The 7,069-nt window shown below is 39.1% G+C and overlaps 1 long non-coding RNA gene across 1 annotated transcript in view; it reads left to right on the plus strand.

Moving 5' to 3' along the window:
- Nucleotides 1-4,690, plus strand: part of LOC110741417 — a 31,399-nt gene extending 26,709 nt beyond the window's left edge. The window contains exons 3-4 of the long non-coding RNA XR_002517587.2: nucleotides 2,990-3,134; nucleotides 3,637-4,690. This is a non-coding gene — a long non-coding RNA (uncharacterized LOC110741417). The remainder of the gene's footprint in view (nucleotides 1-2,989; nucleotides 3,135-3,636) is intronic.
- The last annotated feature ends 2,379 nt before the right edge of the window (nucleotides 4,691-7,069 follow it).

The raw sequence follows: 7,069 nt of genomic DNA on the forward strand, positions 1-7,069 counted from the left end.
TGGGCAAATGGAGGCACAGAATGTTCTGGGTCATTATGCCAGGTCACACTGCTCCAGGGAGGGCCCATTGCAAAGCTTTGTGATTAAACACTCACATTCAGGAGCCAGGGTGCCTGAATTTCATCCTGGTTCTGCTACTGAATAGATGGAAGAAGGATCACTTTGCTAATAATACAGTAAGGCACTCGACACAGCCCATGGCACATGAAAACACTCCAAAAGCCTGAGCTATCTTGTTTTATCCTGTTTTGTAAGAAAATCTTCTTAGAGTTGAACAATTGCCGTGTGTCCAAAACTTTATAAGTATCATTTCCTCCTCTCAAGGAGCCTGGGAGGTAGGCAATATTATCACTATGTTACCGAAGATACCACTGAGGAGTGTCTCAAGCTCCTTATGCTAGCTCTTATTGCCTGTGAGGATCAAGTCAAAAATCAAATGCAAGTTTGCTTGATTCCAGAGCTTGGGTTTACAACAGCTATGCTGCCCATTTTCTTGATGGTCCCTCATTCTGGGGAGCTTTCCCAGGCCTTCCAAAGGGTGAGGGACACGTGGGGACCAAAAGGAGCTGTGGTCAATGTGTCAGTTCCCTGAAGTCAACACAGGAATGTAGGAAGAAGCTGGTCCTCTGCTGAAGGTACCGGTCTTCTTTCAACTTCATGGACAAAGCCAGTTTCCTTGGTTGAAAGTCGTAACCCCTCATTTTGAGGAAGGAAGCAGGGAGGAGACCCATAAAGCCATAATTCTAACCACCTCTAGAGTTAATAGGAGCCTAATTGGATTAAAATTTTAAATTTTTATGGAATGGCTCCAACACTTTTAGACACCATGCAAGGGGGCTTAATAAGTTTGGTACTTATTAAGAGGTTTGTCATCTTACCAAGTCAAAGTAGTACAATGATACCAACGTAGAATTGTTCTGAGCCACCTAATTTCTCGTTCTTTAAAAATACAATCTCCCTAATATCAGTATACCTCTAAGTAGCCCTCACTATTTTAGATTTCCTTGGGGACAAAAAGGCTATAATTGCACAAATACTCCTGGAATAACTATAGAAAGAACATAGAATATTTTATATATTTTCTGCTAATACTAGCCAAGAAAATTAAATTCTACTCCCTGTTTACACCCACTAAAACGAAGCACTTAAAGAACAAATGGCTATTATCCATACATTTTGTGATTAATCTAATTCTAGTTTCTTAGTGTAGCCACCTTCATTTGATATTCCATTTATAAATAATGCACAATGCACCACTTCAACAATGATATGAAATTAGAGGTGAAAAACATGTGACTCCTAAGGGGAAGAACAAAGGAGGTTGGAACTCAATTTATTTGTTGTTGTTTTTTAAAAAAATAGTTATTTGGGTAAATTTGCGGCAGTCAATAAAGCATTCCTGTAGGGCTCCTTCATCCCTGGGTAGCCTTTAACTTAATTTGCATATTGGAAATTCAGCACTTTCTCCTGCTCTAATCAAGCTTGCCAAAAATACAAGCTAGCTTGCTACAGCAAGGATATTTTAGACACTAGTGGAGTATTGGAAAAAACAAAAGAATGTTGTAGGTACATCCTGTCTCCCCTGTTTGTTGTGGCCTTCTAGAGATGTCAGGTCAGAGGCAGACATGCTAAGAAGAGGCACAACAGGCATGGGAGTCAGAAGACTGGGGCTCTCCATTTGCTTTGCTACTAACTAGCTACTACTCTTGGACCTGCCCTGGTTACTTTGGGTCTCAGCTTCCCCCCTGCTTTTTTTTTCTTTTTTCTTTTTTTTTTTTCAGATGGGGTCTGGCTCTGTTGCCCAGGCTAGAGTGCAGTGGTGCAATCTCGGCTCACTGCAAGCTCCGCCTCCTGGGTTTACGCCATTCTCCTGCTTCAGCCTCCTGAGTAGCTGGGACTACAGGCACCCGCAACCACTCCCGGCTAATTTTTTGTATTTTTAGTAGATCCCAGCTAATTTTTTGTATTTTTAGTAGAGACGGGGTTTCTCTGTGTTAGCCAGGATGGTCTCGATCTCCTGACCTCATTATCCACCCACCTCGGCCTCCCAAAGTGCTGGGATTACAGGCGTGAGCCACCGCGCCCGGCCAGCTTCCCCCTTTTTAAAGAGGTTGTTGGCATGTAGCTCCTCACTTGCCATTCTTTGGTATGGCTGTGTGTGTGTGTGTGTGTGTGTGTGTGTGTGTGTTTCCCCATATTCTTTCCTCTTGCGGATATGCCTTCCCACTGTTCTTCATGGTACAGTCTTTCTCTTTTTAGGACCCAGCTCAGCTATCACCTTGATGGCTACCGGGAGCTCGATGTACTGTTTATGTTCTGATAGCTCCTTATGTGCATTGCTATCATATTTTAGGAAACTTGTGAAAATCTCAAAAGAGGATATGGGAAGCAAATGGTATGAACACGTTATCTATTTTGGGAGCATTTTCAAAAACATAGGTCCTGTCTCTGTACTGAAAGAGTGAACAATTAATGTCTAGTAAATTCCTGTGTAAATGGTTTTGGTGTGAAATCCTAACAGTTTTGTTCTTCTTTATATGTTTCTATATATACACTGGAATCCTTATTCTGTATTTCCAATTAATGCAAAAATTAACTGTAATTCAACACACCACCACCAAGAACACTCAGTGCTGCCACAAGGGCCAGAATGCCTTCTCTCCTACCTAATTCCCTGATTGCAGCAGTCACCCCATTGTCCTTGAAGACACTTGACTGTGGGCTTGAGGGAATCACATGAATCCAGGGATCCACATTTGTTAACACTATTGAAGAGAACCATCAGTAATAGACAGTTTATATGTATTTCTTGCTATTGTATTTGGTGGGCAATACAATAAGAGCTCAGCTGTTTGAATGCTCTTTGTCTCTTTGTAATCAAAATATTAAGAATATAATCTGTTCTTAATCTTTTAAGAAGGGAAACTATGGCCCTAAATTTAAATGTTTTGCCTCCTGAAATGATCGTTTTTTCCTACTTCTCTTAAAGTTCTTCAAAAGCAAGAACTTGTCTTACGCCCATGTGTCTCACAGGCCTTAATCATACCTGGCATATAATATGTGTACAGTGAAATTGGCAAAGTGAAGCAGTGTAGAGCCTCAGAAAGAGCGACTGACTAGTTCTGTAACCTTGGGTGAGTAACAGTTCTTCCCTGGAGTTCTGCTGTCTGCTCCATAAAATAAGGAGATTGGGATAGACAATTTTAAAGTTCCTTTAGCACTCTAAAGTTCTCAATTCATTCCATGGTTTTTACTCCACAGAAGCTGAAAAGCTCTTAGCAGTTCCCAAGAAGAGGACATGTAGGGCTGGAAATCTGTTTGCCCTGCCCTTAGTGGAGGAGGCTTCCACAGTACTCTGAAACGATCATTGCTCTGATGAAGCTTTTTTCTAGGGTGTTGCTTTATTCCAGCCTCCGTGATTCTCCTTGCTCTTTGACTCTAACTTGCTGAAGGGAATGGAAATTGACTCTTGTAGAGTCAGGACCGAGGGAACAGGAATTGAGACGTAGCTTCCTGCATCTCAGTAGTCAGATCTTAGAAGAGGCAAAGATCCACATATTATGATCAGAGAATATTAATTAGATGATTATCCTGTGTAGAACCTCCTTTTTTCCTCACGTCTCTGTATGTACTCAGTTGACAGGTTAAACTAAGATGGATTCACCTGAAATAAGATAAATGTGAGTTCACTGGCCAGAGCTGCAGGGATGCCTCACTCTGTTTCAGAACATTTTCTCCGGAGAGTACTTCAAAAGAAACGTATCAGAGGACCTAAACCCTTGAGAAAATCTTCACACTCTCAAATACAGCCCATTGCCATTCAGCTGAGCTTTGTGGAAAAGGTTGAGTATGGATCACTAGTTAGAAAGATGGGTAGCTCCAGGGCCATGTAAAGCTGCTGCTTTCTGCATGTGCCCTTGGATATCTGGTACAAGATCAGACCTCTAGAAAGCTGAGAAGTTGTAACTAGATACTGACAGCCCTTGGGTGCCACTTCATTTTACTTATTCCTCCTGGATTCTATGCAAAGTGTAATATACGGTCCAGAAGGCAGACTCCTATTATGAATGAAGCACTGTTTTCCCTGAGGCTATGGATGGGTTAAATAATCTCTCAAGCTCACTTCCAAATTTTGCTCCAGGCTGACTACAGTTTTGCTAAACTCTAGATTGTGTTTGTGTGTGATAATATTTTTTTAAAAAAATAAGAATGTCCAGATAATATAATCTGACATATTTAATCAAGTATTTGCAGAGGTCTCAACATCCAATAACTTTAGAGGTCAAGTAAATAAAGTATGTGGATAAAGCAGCCAGGCAAAAACAATAGAGTGTAGGAAGAACTGCAGAGTGCATACCCTGCTTAACAAATGCTATTCTGCCCAAACAACATATTGACAGGTCATGTTTATAATGGTGTGCAATTCCTAGTTTAAGGTAATTGTTGAATATCATTTATAGCATATATTCATTAGTTCAACACCTAAATATGTATTGAAGGGTCATATGCCAAGTGCTGGGCTAGACACCGGATAGACAATAATGAAGTATAGAGGTCTGGAGTTTAAACTATTTATGCATATTTACCAGTTACTTCATTCAAAGCAGTATCAATTTGTTGTTGTTGTTGTTGTTGTTGTTGTTGTTTTTTGAGATAAAGTCTCGCTCTTGTTCCCCAGGCTGGAGTGCAATGGTGCGATCTCGGCTCACTGCAACCTCCGCCTCCCAGGTTCAAGCGATTATCCTGCCTCAGCCTCCCGAGTAGCTGGGATTACGGTCGCCTGCCACCCCGCCCGGCTAATTTTTGTATTTTTAGTAGAGACAGAGTTTCACCATATTGGCCAGGGTGGTCTCGAACTCCTGACCTCAGGTGATCCACCCGCCTTGGCCTCCCAAAGTGCTGGGATTACAGGCGTGAGCCAAAGTGCCCAGCTCAATTTTTTTTTAATGTAAAAGAAATAATGTAATATTTATTGTGTAAGATATTCAAACATTTCCAGTTTAAAGATGCAACACAAATGAGCATTTTCTCCTTTTCTTTTCAGAGATTATCTAAAAACAGCTGAGGAGCAAGCTAAATTCCTACAGGCAATAGTGGGACCAGAGCTCATAGGCTGGCACCAAAAGTACAGTCTGGTCCCGGGGAGAAGCAGCAAGGCCATCCAGGGAATCATATAAGGAGGCCAGATTTGTTTGAAGCAGTTTGACAGAAGAACAGACTATAAGTTGTGGAAAACTGCCCACCTTTGTTTTCTTTGACTGTGGAGAAATCAAGGATAAATAATTTGCATACCAGCTCCTGGGAATAAGGAAAATTCTGGCTAGCCTGAGACATGGTCCTGACTTCTCCCAGCAGAAACCTCCAGCAATTGCTGGTTTAGGTAAAAAACAAAAACAAACAAGCAAAAACAAACAAACAAAATCCTCCTTTAAAGATGAGTGTCTCAAAAGGAACTGATAGAGGACCTAAAAATGATGACGAAGTATTTTGCCCAAGTAATAATAATAATAAAAAAACAACTTAAAGCAATCATCTTGGTGAAATAGCACAAAAAAGTTATACAAGAACTCAAGGCAAAAGGAGGATCTGAGACATGATCTATAGAACACAACAAAAAACTAAATGGCAGAAAAAATCCATCACAGCAAGGAAGCTGAAACTGAAAGGAAGGCAGATACATTCAAAAGCTGATTTTAAAATAAAATAAAATATATAAACAGTTTGAAAAGGAAGCACAAACACACAAAGTAAGAATTGATTGATAAGAAGTAGCACCAAAGGCACAGAGGAAATTTAAATAAATTACCTAGCTCAGTTTTATACAAACTTGGAAACATAGATGAAATGGAAAGTATACTAGACAATATACTAGAAATATTAAACAGACCAGTTCCTATAAATGAAATAAGAAAGCTATTAATATCTTCCCTCTCCCACACACCAAAGGCATAAAATCCAGTTTCAGAAATTCTACTACACCTTTACAGAACAGAATTACACTCATTTAAACTCTTTCAGAGCGTGGGCAGAGTGGTGATGGTGGAAGGAAAGAAAACTACCAAACTCTTGGGATAATCTTCATATAAAACTGTACATCAAAACCTGATAAAGATTGCACAGAAACATAAAACTACAGATGAATTCCATATGATGCAAATATGATGCAAAAGTCCTAAATAAATTAAAACTATAAACCATTCTGACAAAATGGGGTTTATTCTGGAAATAAAAAGATGATCCTTAGGAAACGTACTACCATATTTCACCATATTTTAGGAGGAAAGGAGACTATCAGATAGGTTTCTCCATAGGTACTGAAGACAGGCACTTTACATTTTAGATTTGCTTTTTTAAAAAAGAAAAAAAAAGAGAAGAGTCCATAAAATAGAAATAAATTAAATTTCTTTAATATAATGTATTGCAACTGCAAAGTCAGTGTTATGCTTATTAAGAAAACACTAGAAGCATTAATAGTCAGAAAGTGTTAAAATTAGGAATAGAGCAAGAATGGCCTACATCACCAGTGCTATTCAACATCATCTGGAAGTTACTAGCAAATGGGATCATACGAAAGGTAGGAATTAGAGGCATGTAACTTAGAAGTTGTAGTTACCTATTTGCATATCATGTAACTAAAAAACTGTTACAAACTAAATTCAATGAGGTGAAAGGGAAAGGAAAAATAGCTTTCTTATGTAAAAACAATAAACAGCTAAAGCTCTACTAGAAGGACACACACCATTTACAGTTGATTTTCAAAATATAAAATATCGTCGCTTCTCAGCCTTTTGGCTAAGATCAAGTGTAAAATATAAAATATCTGGTAATAAACTTAATAAGAAATTGTGCATGTGTGCACACGCTCATAAAATACTCTACTGAGGAAATGTTACAACCTACACAAATCGCTAGACATACCATATGGTGAGATAAAAGGACTCAACAACATAAGACTATATCAATTATTCCTGAGTGGAACTTTTATATTTAACATGATTCCAATACAAATGTCAATAAGATTTGTTTCTGGAAGCATACAAGCTTATTCTGAAATTCAAATGGAAAAACA

This window comes from Papio anubis, chromosome 1 (genome assembly GCF_008728515.1).
Source record: "Papio anubis isolate 15944 chromosome 1, Panubis1.0, whole genome shotgun sequence".
Classification (NCBI taxonomy): Eukaryota; Metazoa; Chordata; class Mammalia; order Primates; family Cercopithecidae; genus Papio; species Papio anubis.